We start from the raw sequence: 15,911 nt of genomic DNA on the forward strand, positions 1-15,911 counted from the left end.
GAATAAAACAGATGAAAGTTCTATATTAGGTAGAGACCAGACAAAACAATTCACAACTTTTTCCTATAAAACCTGTAGTGATGTTTTGGGCTTTAACAAGAGCCTTGTGGTTTATAAACAAAAAACTGAATTTTAACAATATATGTTGCCAATGCTTCTTTCCTTCCAGCATTTCCCACTTTTCATCCCCCAGTTTGTCAGTCAAGTGTTTCTGTTTCAAGGACATTTTTGTGCAGCTAACAGGGCTCAGCACTCTTGTTATTAAAACTCCGCTTGCTTTTACTTTTTTACAACATAACCTCTCTTGGCTGTGCCTGTCACTCATTAGAGTGAGCCCCAATGTGCTGAATGAGGCAGCCCTGTAAACAAGGTACGGAGGGTCAAATACTATGTTACCCGTCAGGAAAGCAAAGACACAGCAGAAAACCAAAGAGACGTACTGCAGGGAACAATATATATGTCATAAAGTTTGGGTTTGTGTGGGGTTTAAATGGAGTTGTTTAACATTCAAATCCCCCGAGTTTTCTCTGGCTGCATTTGCCAGCGAGAGCGAGGCTCATTCGCACGCTCCGACTGCCTTCTCCAGAGTCCCCTAGGTTTTGCAAACACCTAATAGTGCAGGCCCAGCACCATGCAGCCAACAAATCACAAAGCATGCCTGCATTCTGCTATGTATCAAAGTCTCTTAATATGCCAACAAAGTTCTCCAAGGTCAGGAAAGCAGTTTATCAACCTTTTATATATCTTATAGTAGCAATAAATTTATTCTAGTGTGAGACCTATGAATATTTCAGATGCTCTATGAGAAAGTCTTCCGCTTAAGATACTCTGTGTACACCAGGGTTTGGGCTCAGAGCAGAGACGTTTTTCCCTACATCACACTTTTATTGCTATTCAGCCCCAGTTAATACAAAGCTTTTCACGGTGCTTCCTGCAATAATTGCTCTTTAATAAAATTTTCACTTAGAAAGTTTAATTTTTTATATGCTGAATTTCCCTCTTATTCATTTCTGATTATGCACTTTATTAAACTTTTAAAGAAACACAGGATTCACATTTTTTCTCAAGCACCCATGGCAAATTACTTTTTTGTTTTGAGGTTTTGTCTGTTTTTTTTTTTTTTTTTTCTTTTCCTTCTTCCCCACTAATGACAGAAGTCATGGTACAATTTGAGACTTTGAAAGTTGTAATACCGACAAGTAAAGAGACTTTCAGCTACTTTTCAGCTTAGATGATATTAATGTTTCATCCTTTTTCCAGTTTAGAAGGAGTTAATTCTCAGGTGCCCTCAAAAGTTCTCGCACAATGTCTTCTTGTTATGAAAGGACTATTCTCAGATCCTTCTGGGGCTTTGGGGCTTTTTTTTTTTTTCTTTTCCTTTTCTCCCTCTCTCTCCCTCTCTCTCTTTCTCTCTCTCTTAAGCAGTAGTAAGGAGGAAGGAATGGAAGCAGGAACTTTTTACGTATTTATCCAACTTCAAAAATTATGCACTATCATACCTGAGACAGGAGCCCAGGTTGTTGAGGGATTGATGGCCAAACATTGAATTCTTACTTTTTTCATTCCTTTTGCATGCACGTAGTCACACACAGGTGCTCAGAGCAGTGAAGGCATACTGCATACCCCCTATATACCGCTCCTCAATAAATTCCTCCCAAGTACTTTTTTCTTTAGTAATGATCCACCAAGTGACATTTAGATAAGTTCTTCTTTTAGAAAGATGCTTAATGAATTTGATAGAACCTCACTTCTTTGAAGTTTTTGTTTTGCTCTATTTTTCCTTTTGTATACAACTTGCTCCTCCTGACTATACATTTTGCCCTTATTTAGAAACTCACTCTTACATAGGTCTTTGTTATCTTGAACCTGCTATTATGTTACCTACTTGATTTTCTAACACCTTTTTAATCAGACTTATTTTTGATACTTATGACTTTTATTCACAAAGATGTCATCCTCTCACATGTTACCTAATATCTACTCTGAACTTTTATAACTGCCTGATCAGTTCTATTTTTCTGACTTTATATATATATTTTTTTTAATTTTTTATTGGTGTTCAATTTACTAACATACAGAATAACCCCCAGTGCCCGTCACCCATTCACTCCCACCCCCCGCCCTCTTCCCCTTCCCCCACCCCTAGTTCGTTTCCCAGAGTTACGTTCTGTCTCCCTTTCTGATATTTCCCACACATTTCTTCTCCCTTCCCTTATATTCCCTTTCACTATTATTTATATTCCCCAAATGAATGAGAACATATAATGTTTGTCCTTCTCCGACTGACTTACTTTATATTTTTTATTCACCTCTTAGCATTGAGACTTTTGACAGTAATTTAGCTCCCTTTCCACACAAATCATTTGTTTCTTATCAGATATACTTCCAGCCCACGTGATCTTAGTTTTGGCATAGCCGACTGTGTTTGACCTTGAGATATTATTTCTATATGAGATTTCTGAGATTATCTTTTCCTTTCTTCATAGTTTGAAACTTCTGGCAGAAATACATATGAATAAGGATAAGGGAAAATATATCATTGGTTTCGATCGTATCCTCTTTCTCAATGTATGGAAGATCTCTTAAACTGTTTGGTCTTACTCTCATTCTTGCAATCCAAAACGAGACACTAAAAATTAGCAAAACATATTTCAAATTGATCTATAACACACTTTGCAGTTGATCTATAATACAGTCAAGCACAAATATATTCAATAAGTTGGTACAATACAAAGTCACTTGTTACTCTTTACTCTTAAAGTAAAACATCAGTTTTTAAAGTTAACTTGCCTTTGTAATAACAGTTTGATTTTTGCCTATGCTTAACTTCATATAAGTAAAATAACAGAATGTGTTATTGCCATATTGTGACTTATAAGGATATATATTTGGTTCACAGCTCCTAAAACCTTGGAATTTCTTGTGATAAGGTCAATAAAGGTGTCTTTTGTTATGTTAATGAGGGTAATTTTTGAACTCCACCCAAGGGTGGAGACTGGTTGCCAGGAGGCCTAACCTTGATCAGAGAGTTAGAACTTGACTTCTATCCCCTGACCTCTGGGAGGGGATAGAGGTTGAATCAGCCAATGGCCAATGACTTAGTCAATCATAACTATGCAATGAAGCTCCACAAAAATTCAAAAGGACTAGGTTCAAAGAACTTCCAGGTTATTGAACCCCTGGAGTTGGGAGGGTGGTACACTTGGAGAAGGCATGGAAGTTCCTCTCCATTACCCCATGCTTTGCTTTATATATCTCTTCATGTGGCTGTTGATTCATTACCTTTATCATATCCTTTAATAAACTAGTGAACATAAGTAAGTGCTTCCCTGAGTTCTGTAAGCAGTTCTAGTAAATTAGTTGAACCTAAGGAGGAGGTCATTGTAACCTCCAATCTATAGCCAGTCAGTTAGAAGCACAAGTAACAGCCTGGGGCTTGCAACTGGTTTCTGAAGTAAGGGATGGAGGGTAGCCTTGTAGGATTGAACCCTTAACAGGTGAAATCTGATCCTATCTCTAGATAGATAGTGTCCAAATTCGGTTTTATTCTTGGACACCTTGCTGATATCCAAGAATTGGTTGGTATTTTGTTTGGGGGAACCCTATGCATGTTAGAAATTGGGTCTGGAAACCCTAAAACATATTCTAATCTATCTAGTTCTTCAGTCAATATTCTTTATGATAAGCATCCATGTTTTATTGGTATACTTTGTTTGTTTTCATTGCTTTATTATATTCCATTGAATTAACATTTAGTGATGGCTGTGATAAATTTTTGGGTTGTTTCCAGTTTCTGGCTATTATAACTAATGCAACAGGAACAGTGTTGTATATATGTCTCTTCCTGCACTTGTGCACAAATTTCTGTTGGGTCATACCTATGTAATGGAATTGCTAGGTCTTACAGAATGCATATGCTTAACTTGAAAGTCAAATAGTTTTTTTTTTTCTTTTTAAAAAAAATTAAAAAAAGATTTTATTTATTTATTTGACAGAGAGATAGAGACAGAGAATACAAGTGGGGAGAATGGCAAAGGGAGAAGCAGGCTTCTCATTGAGCAAAGAGCCTGACACAGGGCTCAGTCCCAGGATTCTGGGATCATGACCTGAGCTGAAGGCAGATGCTTAGCCAACTGAGCCACCCAGACACCCGTAAAGTCAAATAGTTTTCTAAACTTACAAGAGTTTACAAGCCTGTTGCTCTATATCTTCACAGATATTTGTTTTTTTAACATTAGCTATTTTGGTGGATCTGTAGGTGGTATCTTATGCTTTCAATCTTCATTTCCCTGATAAAGATAAGGTGAACAACTGGTCAGATGTGTATTTGTCATTTGGATATACAATACCATTGAATGCAAATTCAAATCTGTTGTCAAAATTTTCTTTTTCTTTCTTTAAAAATCAATATGTCAGGTTTGTTCTTTTTTTAATAGATTGTGGATATAGACATGTGTCAAATATCTTCCCTTATTCTGTGAGTTGTCTTTTCACTTTTTGTTGCATCTTTTGCTGACCAAAATATATTCATTTGAAAGTAGTCCAATTTGAGAAACTTTTCCTTCGTGAGCAGTATATGTCTATGCTTTGGAAATGAAAATGATCTTCTATGTTAGCATGTATAGCCCCTTGATTGTTTATCAAACCTTTGTGATTTTCCAGTCTGACTTCTCTCTTCCAGTGGCTTCCAGTAGTTGAGGGTATGCCACGATCCATCAGTGTCCCAAAGGGGAGGCTTACAGTTAGCACCCAGATGGAGATGGTTTAGAAGACTAACCCTCAGGCACCAGGCTAGGAAAACTGTAGTTAAGTCCCTTCCAGGGACCAACAGAGGTGGTCATTTTTACCTGCTCTCTGTGTGCTAAACCCTGATGTATAGCCATGGGAATGCTAGATGCTGCTATGCCCACTGAAAATCTGCTTCTTTCTTTGCTACAATCTTATGGAGCCTGTGGATGCAAACACTGCTGGCTATCAGATCTGGGTGATTTTGAATCCAAACTTTGTTGACTATCAGCTGCAAAAGCTAGAACACTAGAGTGTGTACAGATTGCTTTTAGGGAGATACTGGTAACCTGGCTTTATTGTTGTAGTGAGCCAGAGAGAGAAGGCAGGGGTAATGTCTACTGGCTTCCCCAGTCTCTGGAGGATTACAACCAGCCTGTAGACATGTGCTAAATTCAAAGCTGGATCCTTCAGCCTCAACTTATAAAGGATGCAGTTAAATCCATTGCAGGGAAAACCTGGGAGATGGGCATTTTTTGCCTGCTTTCTCTGTGCTGAACCTTGGAGGGGTCAGAGCAAGTGCCACTTCTTTGTTTGCTATGGCCTTGTGGGTCTCATGGACACAAGCCCCCTTGGCTTTCAGAACTAGGTATTTTAGGGTTTCATCTCTCATGTGAGAGTCTTAAAATTTGCTGCACAAGATGTACAGTTCAAAATGTTTGCTCTTCAGGGAGGAGTTGGGAGTTAAAATTTCCCTGCCTGTTATTAGGCTCTGTGCCTGAGGCAGACTTTATGGCAAGTGTGTCTCAGCCTTTCTGACCCATTTCAATGTGGGTATTTTCTCATTCTACTGATGTGTAGGGATTTCTCAGCTAGTTTCTGGATTTGTTTCAGAGAAAATTACTCCGTGTACAACTGTACAATCATCGCATCTGTGGGAAGAGGGAAATTCAGGAGCCTCCACTGTCATCATCTGGGCAGACCTTTCAGTACATCATTACTTGTAAATCATTCTTATACATTTGAGAAAAGTGGGCATTTCTGCATTTGTTGGGTACAGTGTTGTATTTATGTTAGGTCAACTTTGCTAAAGATTTTGCTCATATTCATATATACTAACTGATTTGTTTGTTGTGTTACTTTTTCTATTACTAAGAGATATATTTACCATCCCCCACAATAATGGTGTATTTATCTCTCTTTTACATTCCTTCAATTTTGTTTTATACACTTAGAAACTATATTTTAGGTGCATATAAATATGAGATCTAATAGGGAAATAAGTATTTTTTTAGTTTCCTCATGCTTAAAATAGGACTTTTAATATTACTCACCTCATAAGGTTATTGTGAAGATTAAATGAGTTAGTATACTTGAAATTCTTTGGAGATTTTATGTTATATTAAGTATTATATTTGTGTTTTCTATATTTTTTAATTCATTAAAAATGTTTTTGTTGTTTAAAACTTAAAGTAAGCACTTGGGAACAATTAGAATATATTTTTAAATGAGCAAAAAAAATCAAAATGAAGACAGAAAAGCTCAGAAAATAAAGGCATAATACCAGTTGACAGAAATAAGGCTAAGTAAATGAGAAATGAAAATGAGTATAATCAAATTGTACTCTCTTGGATAAAGACAAAATAAATAAAGATGAAGAGATACATAAAACCTCTAAACATAGTGCCTCAAAGAGATACTTTAAAAAGATACTGATAAAGATAGATAGTTATTGACCAAACTGATTTTTCCTTCCTGAGAGCATACTTCCCAGCCATTCTTGTAGTTAGGTTTGACCATGATCCTTTGTTTTGGCCAACAGAATATGAGTGGGTGGAAATGTCACTTGCCCCTTTAAAGCTGGTGCATACTGGGAGAAGAGCTGCCCACCAAACAACAATTAATGTTAAATACAAATAGAAAAGTTTACTAGGCAAATACTACCAAAAAAACAAAAAACAAAACAAATCTGAATGTCAATAATTATTTTATACAAAAGCAATTAAAGGATAAAAAAATTCCATGGGTCATTTCATATTCATAACATGTAAAATCCACAATGTGCATGTAACAATCATAAACTTTTATTCACTAAATAACCAATTAATGTTAGGCCAAAACATCATAAATCACAATTGTAGAAATATAAGAAAAATTATAAGACCTAAATTGTTACAGGACAGTTCAACAACCGAATCAGACTGGTTGAATAGGTATATAATAAACTAAAAAGAAAATCTCATTAAAGTAGTAAATTTTCAGATTAAGTTTGGTAAACATCATCCAGTACAAGTTGAAATATCTAGAACCAAGCGAAATATTTATTAAAATACTTTCCTATATAATTATTGATCAAAAATTCAATTTAGCCTATAATTACATATCTAGAAATCTTAAACAGGATTTCATTAAATTTAGCGAACATTATTGAGATGAAGATCCAAGACAGTTCACAGTAAAATAATTTGTCTTTTATGTGATCAAAAGAAGGCTTCTTAATCCAATAAGTGTACATAGTATTAAAATGTGAATGAGACATAATTCACAAATGTGAGGTAGATAAATGCAATCTTCATTTTTATTTAACATTTCCTTGTGTTTTCATACCAGTATCTATTACATATGAAACAGAAATAAGAAAAAATATATTAGAAATAAAATGAAAAAATATCATTATATCTGCTAATGTTTACATGTCTAGAAAACAAAAAGAGTTTATAAAATATGCTTAAAATTAATAAGAAAGGGTAACGTTCCTAGAGCAAATAAAGGAGCAAGGATAAATAGCTTTTCTATATACTTGAAATTCTCATAAGATTTCTATTCACAATTGCAACAAAACAAATGAAGACCAAGAAAAAAGTAGGATTTATGTAGAAAATGACAGGACTTACTGAAAGCTCCACAGAGGATTGTAATGGATTTATACTGGTAACTGTTCCTGGATAGTTAGATTAAATATATTTTCCCCCACTTTCCATCTATTTTTAAAGATTTTAAAAAAAAATTTCAAGAGAGGGTGCACATGCAGAGGGGAGGGACAAAGAAAACCTTGTGGTGTTTTTTTGTTTGTTTGTTTATTTTGTTTTTAATTTAGAGAAAGCGAGAGACCACAGGTGCTTTAGGGGTGCAAGGGCAGAGTAAGGGGAAGAAGGAATCCCGATCTCTGCCCCCAGTGTGGATCCTGACTCTGGGCTGTAATCTTCTGACTCTGATATCATGACCAGAGCTGAAATCAAGAGTGGGACCCTTAACCAACTGAGTCACCCAGGTGCCCCTCATCTATTTTTAATTTTAGAGAAATTACTCTCAAATATGTTTTTTTAAGTATTTGGGGAAGGATATATTGCTCTTAATTAAAATAATTAGGAAGTGAAGAAAGTAAAAACTTGTTTTAAGAAAGAAAAGAATGAAAAGAGAGTAACTTTCAGTAGTTTTTAAAAACCATGTGGTCACAAAACAAGTTTCTTTTTTTCTTTTTGTATATTTTTTTTATTGGAGTTCAATTTGTAGACATATAGTATAACACCCAGTGCTCATCCCGTCAAGTGCTCCACTTAGTGCCTGTCACTCAGTCACCCCATCCACCCCCCACCTCCTCTTCCACTACCCCTTGTTCCTTTCCCAGAGTTAGGAGTCTCTCATGTTTTGTCTCCCTCTCTGATATTTCCCACTCATTTTCTCTCCTTTCCCCTATAATCCCTTTCACTATTTTTTATATTCCCCATATGAATGAAACCATATAATGTTTGTCCTTCTCCAAATGACTTACTTCACTCAGCATAATACCCTCCAGTTCTATCCACATTGAAGCAAATGGTGGGTATTCGACGTTTCTAATGGCTGAGTAATATTCCATTGTATACATAGACCACAGCTTCTTGATCCATTCATCTTTCGATGGACACCGAGGCTCCTTCCACAGTTTGGCTATTGTGGACATTGCTACTAGAAACATCCGGGTGCAGGTGTCCCGGCGTTTCACTGCATCTGTATCTTTGGGGTAAATCCCCAACAGTGCAATTGCTGGGTTGTAGGGCAGGTCTATTTTTAACGCTTTGAGGAACCTCCACACAGTTTTCCAGAGTGGCTGCACCAGTTCACATTCCCACCAACAGTGTAAGAGGGTTCCTTTTTCTCCACATCCTCTCCAACATTTGTGGTTTCCTGCCTTGTTAATTTTCACCATTCTCACTGGTGTGAGGTGGTTTCTCATTGTGGTTTTGATTTGTATTTCCCTGATGGCAAGTGATGCAGAATGTTTTCTCATTTGCTTGTTGGCCATGTCTATTTCTTCTTTGGTGAAATTTCTGTCCTACCTTTTGCCCATTTCATGATTGGATTGTCTGTTTCTTTGCTGTTGAGTTTCATAAGTTCTTTATACATAATGGATACTAGCCCTTTATCTGATATGCCATTTGCAAATATCTTCTCCCATTCTGTAGGTTGTCTTTTAGTTTTGTTGACTGTTTCTTTTGCTGTGCAGAAGCTTTTTATCTTAAGTCCCAATAATTTATTTTTGCTTTTGTTTCCCTTGCCTTCATAGATGTATCTTGCAAGAAGTTGCTATGGCCTAGTTCAAAAAGGCTGCTACCTGTGTTCTTCTCTAGGATTTTGATGGATTCTTGTCTCACATTTAGATCTTTCATCCATTTTGAGTTTATCTTTGTGTATGATGTAAGAGAATGGTCTAGTTTCATTCTTCTGCAAGTGGCTGTCCAATTTTCCCAGCACCATTTATTGAAGAGACTGTCCTTTTTACAGTGGATAGTCTTTCCTGCTTTGTCAAATATTGGTTGACCATAGAGTCGAGGGCCCATTCTTGGGTTCTCTATTCTGTTCCATTGATCTATGTGTCTGTTTTTGTGCCAGTTCCATACTGTCTTGATGATCACAACTTTTCAGTACAACCTGAAATCCAGCATTGTGATGCCCCCAAGCTCTGGTTCTCTTTTTCAATATTCTCCTGGCTATTCGGGGACTTCTCTGATTTCACACAGATCTTAAGATGATTTGTTCCAACTCTCTGAAGAAAGTCCATGGTATTTTGATAGGGATTGCATTGAATGTGTAAGTTGCCCTGGGTAGCATTGACATTTTCACAATATTAATTTTTCCAGTCCATGAGCATGAAATATTTTTCCATCTCTTTGAGTCTTCCTCAATTTCTTTTAGAAGTGTTCTGTAATTTTTAGGGTATAACTCCTTTATCTCTTTGGTTAGGTTTATTCCTAGGTATCTTATGCTTTTGGGTGCAATTGTAAATGGGATTGACTCCTTAATTTCTCTTTCTTCAGTCTCATTGTTAGTGTATAGAAATGCCACTGACTTCTGGGCATTGAGTCTGTATCCTGCCACACTGCTGAATTGCCGTATGTGTTCTAGCAATCTTGGGGTAGAGGCTTTTAGATTTTCTATGTACAGTATCATATCATCTGCAAAGAGGGAGAGTTTGACTTCTTCTTTGCCAATTTGAATGCTTTTATTTCTTTTTGTTGTCTGATTGCTGAGGCTAAGACTTCCAGTACTATGTTGAATAGCAGTGGTGAGAGTGGACATCCCTGTCATGTTCCTGATCTTAGGGGAAAGGCTCTCAGTTTTTCCCCATTGAGAATGATATTTGCTGTGGGCTTTTTGTAGATGGCTTTTAAGAAGCTGAGGAATGTTCCTTCTATCTTTACACTCTGAAGACTTTTAATCAGGAATGGATGCTGTATTTTGTCAAATGTTTTCTCTGCACCTATTGAGAGGATCATATGGTTCTTGTTTTTTCTCTTGTATATATGATCTATCACATTAATTATTTTATGAGTGTTGAACCAATCTGGCATCCCGGGAATAAATCCCACTTGGTCATTGTAAATAATCTTAATGTACTATTAGATCCTGTTAGCTAGGATCTTGTTGAGAATTTTTGCATCTGTGTTCATCAGGGATATTGGTCTGTAATTCTCCTTTTTGGTGGGGTCTTTTTCTGGTTTTGGAATTAAGGTAATGCTGGCCTCATAAAATGAGTTTGGAAGTATTCTGTCCCTTTCTAACTTTCAGAACAGCTTTAGTAGAATAGGTATTGCTTCTTCTTTAAACATTTGATAGAATTTCCCTGGGAAGCCATCTGGCCCTGGACTTTTGTGTCTTGGGAGGTTTTTGATGACTGCTTCAATTTCCTCCCGGGTTATTGGCCTGTTCAACCAAAACAAGTTTCAAAGTCTAAATAGATATGAAATAAATTCTACTAGAAACAAAATTATATAATAAAGGAATTTGCAACACATGCACTGAAAAATTTGGTTATTTATTTAAATAAAATATAAAGAATGTTTAAGAAAAATACAAATCCATGATTCATTGATTTCAATATGAAAAACAACTCTAATCATAAATGGAATGAAATATAGCAGAAATAAAAATAGTCAATATATTTAACTACAAAATACTTTTAAAATATTACATAAAATAGTAAAAAATTTAGGTAAACACATATAACAAAACAGAAAACATACAAATTATATTACTGATACATGCTACTATCCTTTATATACAAAGTCATCTTAGAAATAAATAGAAAAAACCCACCTAGGCCTTCATTGTAAGTGGCAATGAACTATATGATGATTTATTAAAAAATAAAATAAAATAACCAGAAGAATATTGTACTGTTTTAGTATTGATGAAAACTGAATTAAAGCAAAAAAAAAAAAAATCTTCCTTTTCATACCAAGTTGGTGAAACTATTTAAAGACATAATGATGATGAATTTTTTGTAAATGTGTGGAGAACCAAAAAAGTACATATACATCTGTTGAGAATATGATATGATAAAACATTTCTGGATAGCAATCCAATTATATCTATCCAAAACCATAAACATGCACACATGCTTTCAACTAGTAAGTAAGTCTCTACCTATGAATCTTCAGTGTAGTGAAAATTTCAAAATAAAGCAAAGTCCAAAATGTCAAGAATGATATCTTTAATTATATGGAAGTTTTATATTGTTTTTAGCTCTCAAGTTCTCTACAATAAACAGGTACTTTTTTTTTTATTAGGGAAAATCAATATACTTAAATATCTTGCAATTTTTTTTATTATGTGAAGCCACAGAATAAAGAAAATAAAGATAATGTATATTTTCTATCACCTGCTGATAAAGATGATATGTTAAAAACTTAGTTAAATAACAGATGTGAGAGCAAAAAAAAAAAAAAAAAGAAAGAAAAGAAAGGAAAAATATTGGGAAAAACAAGTCAGTGTGGGAGAAAAATTTTTTTAATGAATAAAATGACAAAAGGATAGTATAGAATATATACTATAAATAGTGTATAATATATAAATAACTTGTAAAAACTAGTGTTAAAAATTTTAGTAAAAATAGACAAATAATATATATATAATTCATCTAAGAGGAAACAACTTTAGTAAACATTAAAGTAATAAAAGGATGCTCACTCTAAACAATCATAAAAATGAAAAGATGTGAGTCTTATACTCCTCAAATTGGTAAATATTTAAAGTCTAACACCAGTATTAGAAAGTGTTTGTGGTAGTGGCAACTTTCATACATTACGAGTCATATGTAAAATATCGAATAATATTGAAAGGGTAAATTTCACAGAGTCTATGAATTCTAGCCAAGAAAAATGTAGGCTTATATACATCTATTTAAGTATGGTACTGCAGCTTTTTTTAAATAATGTTCCCAAAACTGAAAATCCCCAATGTCTGTCAAGAATAAAATGAATATAGTGTGTTATAGTCTACAGTTGGATGCTATAGAAAACTGTGAATGATATTTGAGATCTGGAGAAGAATATATAAATTTAAAAAAAACTGATATGATACTAAAAACATATAAAGCACTGCTATCTACTTACACATATATATTAGCTATTTATTTTCCTTCCTCTATCTATCTATTTATATATCATCTATCATAAAAGTAAAAGTAATACACATGGCTGGGAATTATAGAAACAAGATATAAACACCAAGCAGGATGATAGTCATATTTGGGTAGGAAGTAGGGGACCAGAGTAGGAATTCAGGAGTAAGCTGGAATCACCAACTCTAATTGTAAACATGCTATCTCTTTAAAAAAGCAAAGGAAATCCTGTAGGATGCTGCAATTTGCCAAAGCTGGGTGTAGATTTGCAAATGTTAATATTCTACTTTTTATAATTTAGAATAAAGGAAAAATAAAGGAAATGTTGAGGTGAGCTATCTTGATCAGAGTATGACAATATGATACTTAACCAGGTAACAGTGTGGCTTCTGGAGACCAGCATGAAGTAAACTGACAGTGCTCTATGGAATTATTGAGAAATTTTAGCCTCATCTAATTTGATAATCCAGATACAAATGATAGATATTAAAGAAACATTTTGTGAAGGATTTGACTTTTAAGGAGAATTGAGAAAGTCTCTCAAGCAAAGCAGTCATCCAACCAGCTAGACTTCTGTTTATTTACTGTGGACTCAACATGTGTAAAAGAAATAGAAGTAGGTTGAAAGAGGGATAATATGCTGATTTACTTTAGTTCAAACTCTCCTTTTGTATTCTAAATGATAATTATGGTATTCTTGTGTTCAAGTGTAACAATAAGCAATGTGTATGTTTCATCTCATTTAATATTCATGTCATTCTAAGAAGTACATGTTAGTGTTATCTTTATTTTATAAAACTTTTGTTTATAGAAACTAAGAGCATGTTTCAGGTTTTACTGCTACTAAGTAGTCTAAACAATATTTCACACAAAGAAGTCTGACTCTAAAGTCCATTGCTCTTAATCAGTATACCACACTGCCTCAGCATGAAATATAGTTTACTAAGATAATGAAATAGCTGAAAGATAAGAAAGAACTGTAGACTGATGCTTTCTGTTTATGTGAGATGACAATGGAAAAATTGCAAGCACTATTGGATTACATGGTTAGTACCTTATTTTTGTAATGACTTCATCAGGTTTGGTAATCTGGGATATTTCCTTTTTATTATTATCTGTTAAAATTATTACTATTGTAGCCCAAAAGATAGAGAGTAATGGATCTCATTTTTGCTAATACTATTACATAGCTGACATATGAAAACCACAAGCTATTCACAACAGAGCTGAGGGATTATGAGGAGTAATGAAATTTGACTACAAAGTAGAGCTGCAAAATGAAAGTAATTCAGTGCCAAAATCCCAATAATGGGTCAACTAAACCATTAAGACAATGCTCACCGTTCGGATAGGATAGTGCATTGTCTCCTGAAAACTGATATGGGAAATGCTTTCCACAATAAGGACACAGAGACAGAAACCCACACTCTGTTACCAGAGATGTGTGTGGCAGCCTTCGACTTTATAGTTCCAATTTGCCCACTGACCTAACACCACAGAGCAAAGAGTAAGACATTAACAAAGTGAAATGGCTCATTAAGCACTCACACAGTCCCTTGGCAGTGTTAAAATCTTGCCATTTACTATGTCATTGCCAAGTGTTCTTTTATCAGCAAGGAGGGCCAGAGAGAACGGGTCCAGTGAAAAGGAGTGTGTGGACAGTCCTGCGCCATTAACTTCCACCGGCTGAATCAGTCCATCATATAAATGTGGCCCTATCTAAACAGTAAAATTCATAATAGAATATATTTCTTTTTTATCTAGAGAGGGACAAGAGAAAAAGAAAAAAAGCCTAAGGAGTAAACATCATAATCCTTGGTACAGCAATACTCTTCTTTTTTTGTTTTACAAATAAAGTAAAAATATAACATAGGAAAACACTAAGAAAGATTCAGTTAGATCTTTGTGGGTTAAGAAAGAATCTCATTAGCTGAAAAGCATGAATGGGCATCTGTAAGAGAAGGACGGGATTAATAAAATGTGACCTAAAAACATATCTTCCTGGTAAATTAGATATGTTGGACCCATAACTTAGATGGTCTGTATTAGATGAAAACTGCTATTTTGCTTTGTTTTCAAAAACAGACATTTTCAGGAAATCTGTAAAAATAATCATGGTTAATAAAATTGCATTAACAAGTGACACTTCATATGTTGCATTCTTAAAATAAACTTGGTACATTTTTCAGGCTATTATATATTATGTTACCCAAGTTTCAAAAATCATAATAAGATCAGTGGCTCTATACCAGCCACTACACTATAAGCCTTAGAATATTCAGGAAGAGGGAACTAAGGCAGAGAGAGATAAGCAACTTATTCAAAGTTAAACAGTTATAAGTAATGCTGCCAGAATTCAAATAAAACCCTTACTCTCATCTACTACTTGAGAGATTGGTAAATGTTTCCTATAAAGGGTTAGACAGTAATTATTTTAGGTTACAGGGCATAAAGTTCTCTGTTGCAATTATTTAATTCTGTCCATCCTTGTAGCATGAAAGTTGGCATGGATATTACATAAACAATGGTCATGGTTGTGTTCCAATAAGATTTTATTTATAAATATAGACCATAAATCAGATGGAGTGCACTGTGAGGAACCCTGTACTGCCTAGTGATACCTCCTTAGACTAAGAGTCAGACAACATTAAACATATTCACTTCAGACTTCTTTATTTCTATTTACTATTGAGAGACTGTATGTTTTTGTTGGGACACTGGAAGCTGCAAGCTCTTGAATGTGGAACAGAATTTATCTCTCTTGGAATCCTATCCTCTCTGATATTGGGCTCCAATTCTCATGTTCATACCAAGCCGGATCAATCAGTTCAACCCTGGACTGACAATCATACCATTCTACTCTCCTTCATATCCTTGTTACTGTCTTTCTCTCTTTACTATTATTTTCCCATTAGCAAACAGAGCAGAACAGGGTAACAACAGGAACAGCATCCTTGTGGTAATTATATATAATCTTTTAAATGCTTTATTTTATTGGAATAATATGGCAATTTAAATAAATAAGTGGTAACTTCTACATTAGGAGTAATTCTCCCAGCCATCACTGTCAAAATAAGAATAATCACTTCAATGTCACTAGATTTATCTCAATTACTTACAATGTTTTGACATAATCAGCAAATCCCTCAAAAGTTTCCCTGAGATAACCTGCCTTTTTTTATTTGAAGTACTTTCTGCAAGATATAAAAAGGGACTCCGTGTTCTCCTGATCATGATGGGGGAACATAAGGTTTAGCTGCAAATTTTTAACAGCACTTTGCCAGTCTGTAGAAGAGCCAAGGAA

This window comes from Canis lupus, chromosome 18, assembly GCF_048164855.1.
Source record: "Canis lupus baileyi chromosome 18, mCanLup2.hap1, whole genome shotgun sequence".
Lineage (NCBI taxonomy): Eukaryota > Metazoa > Chordata > Mammalia > Carnivora > Canidae > Canis > Canis lupus.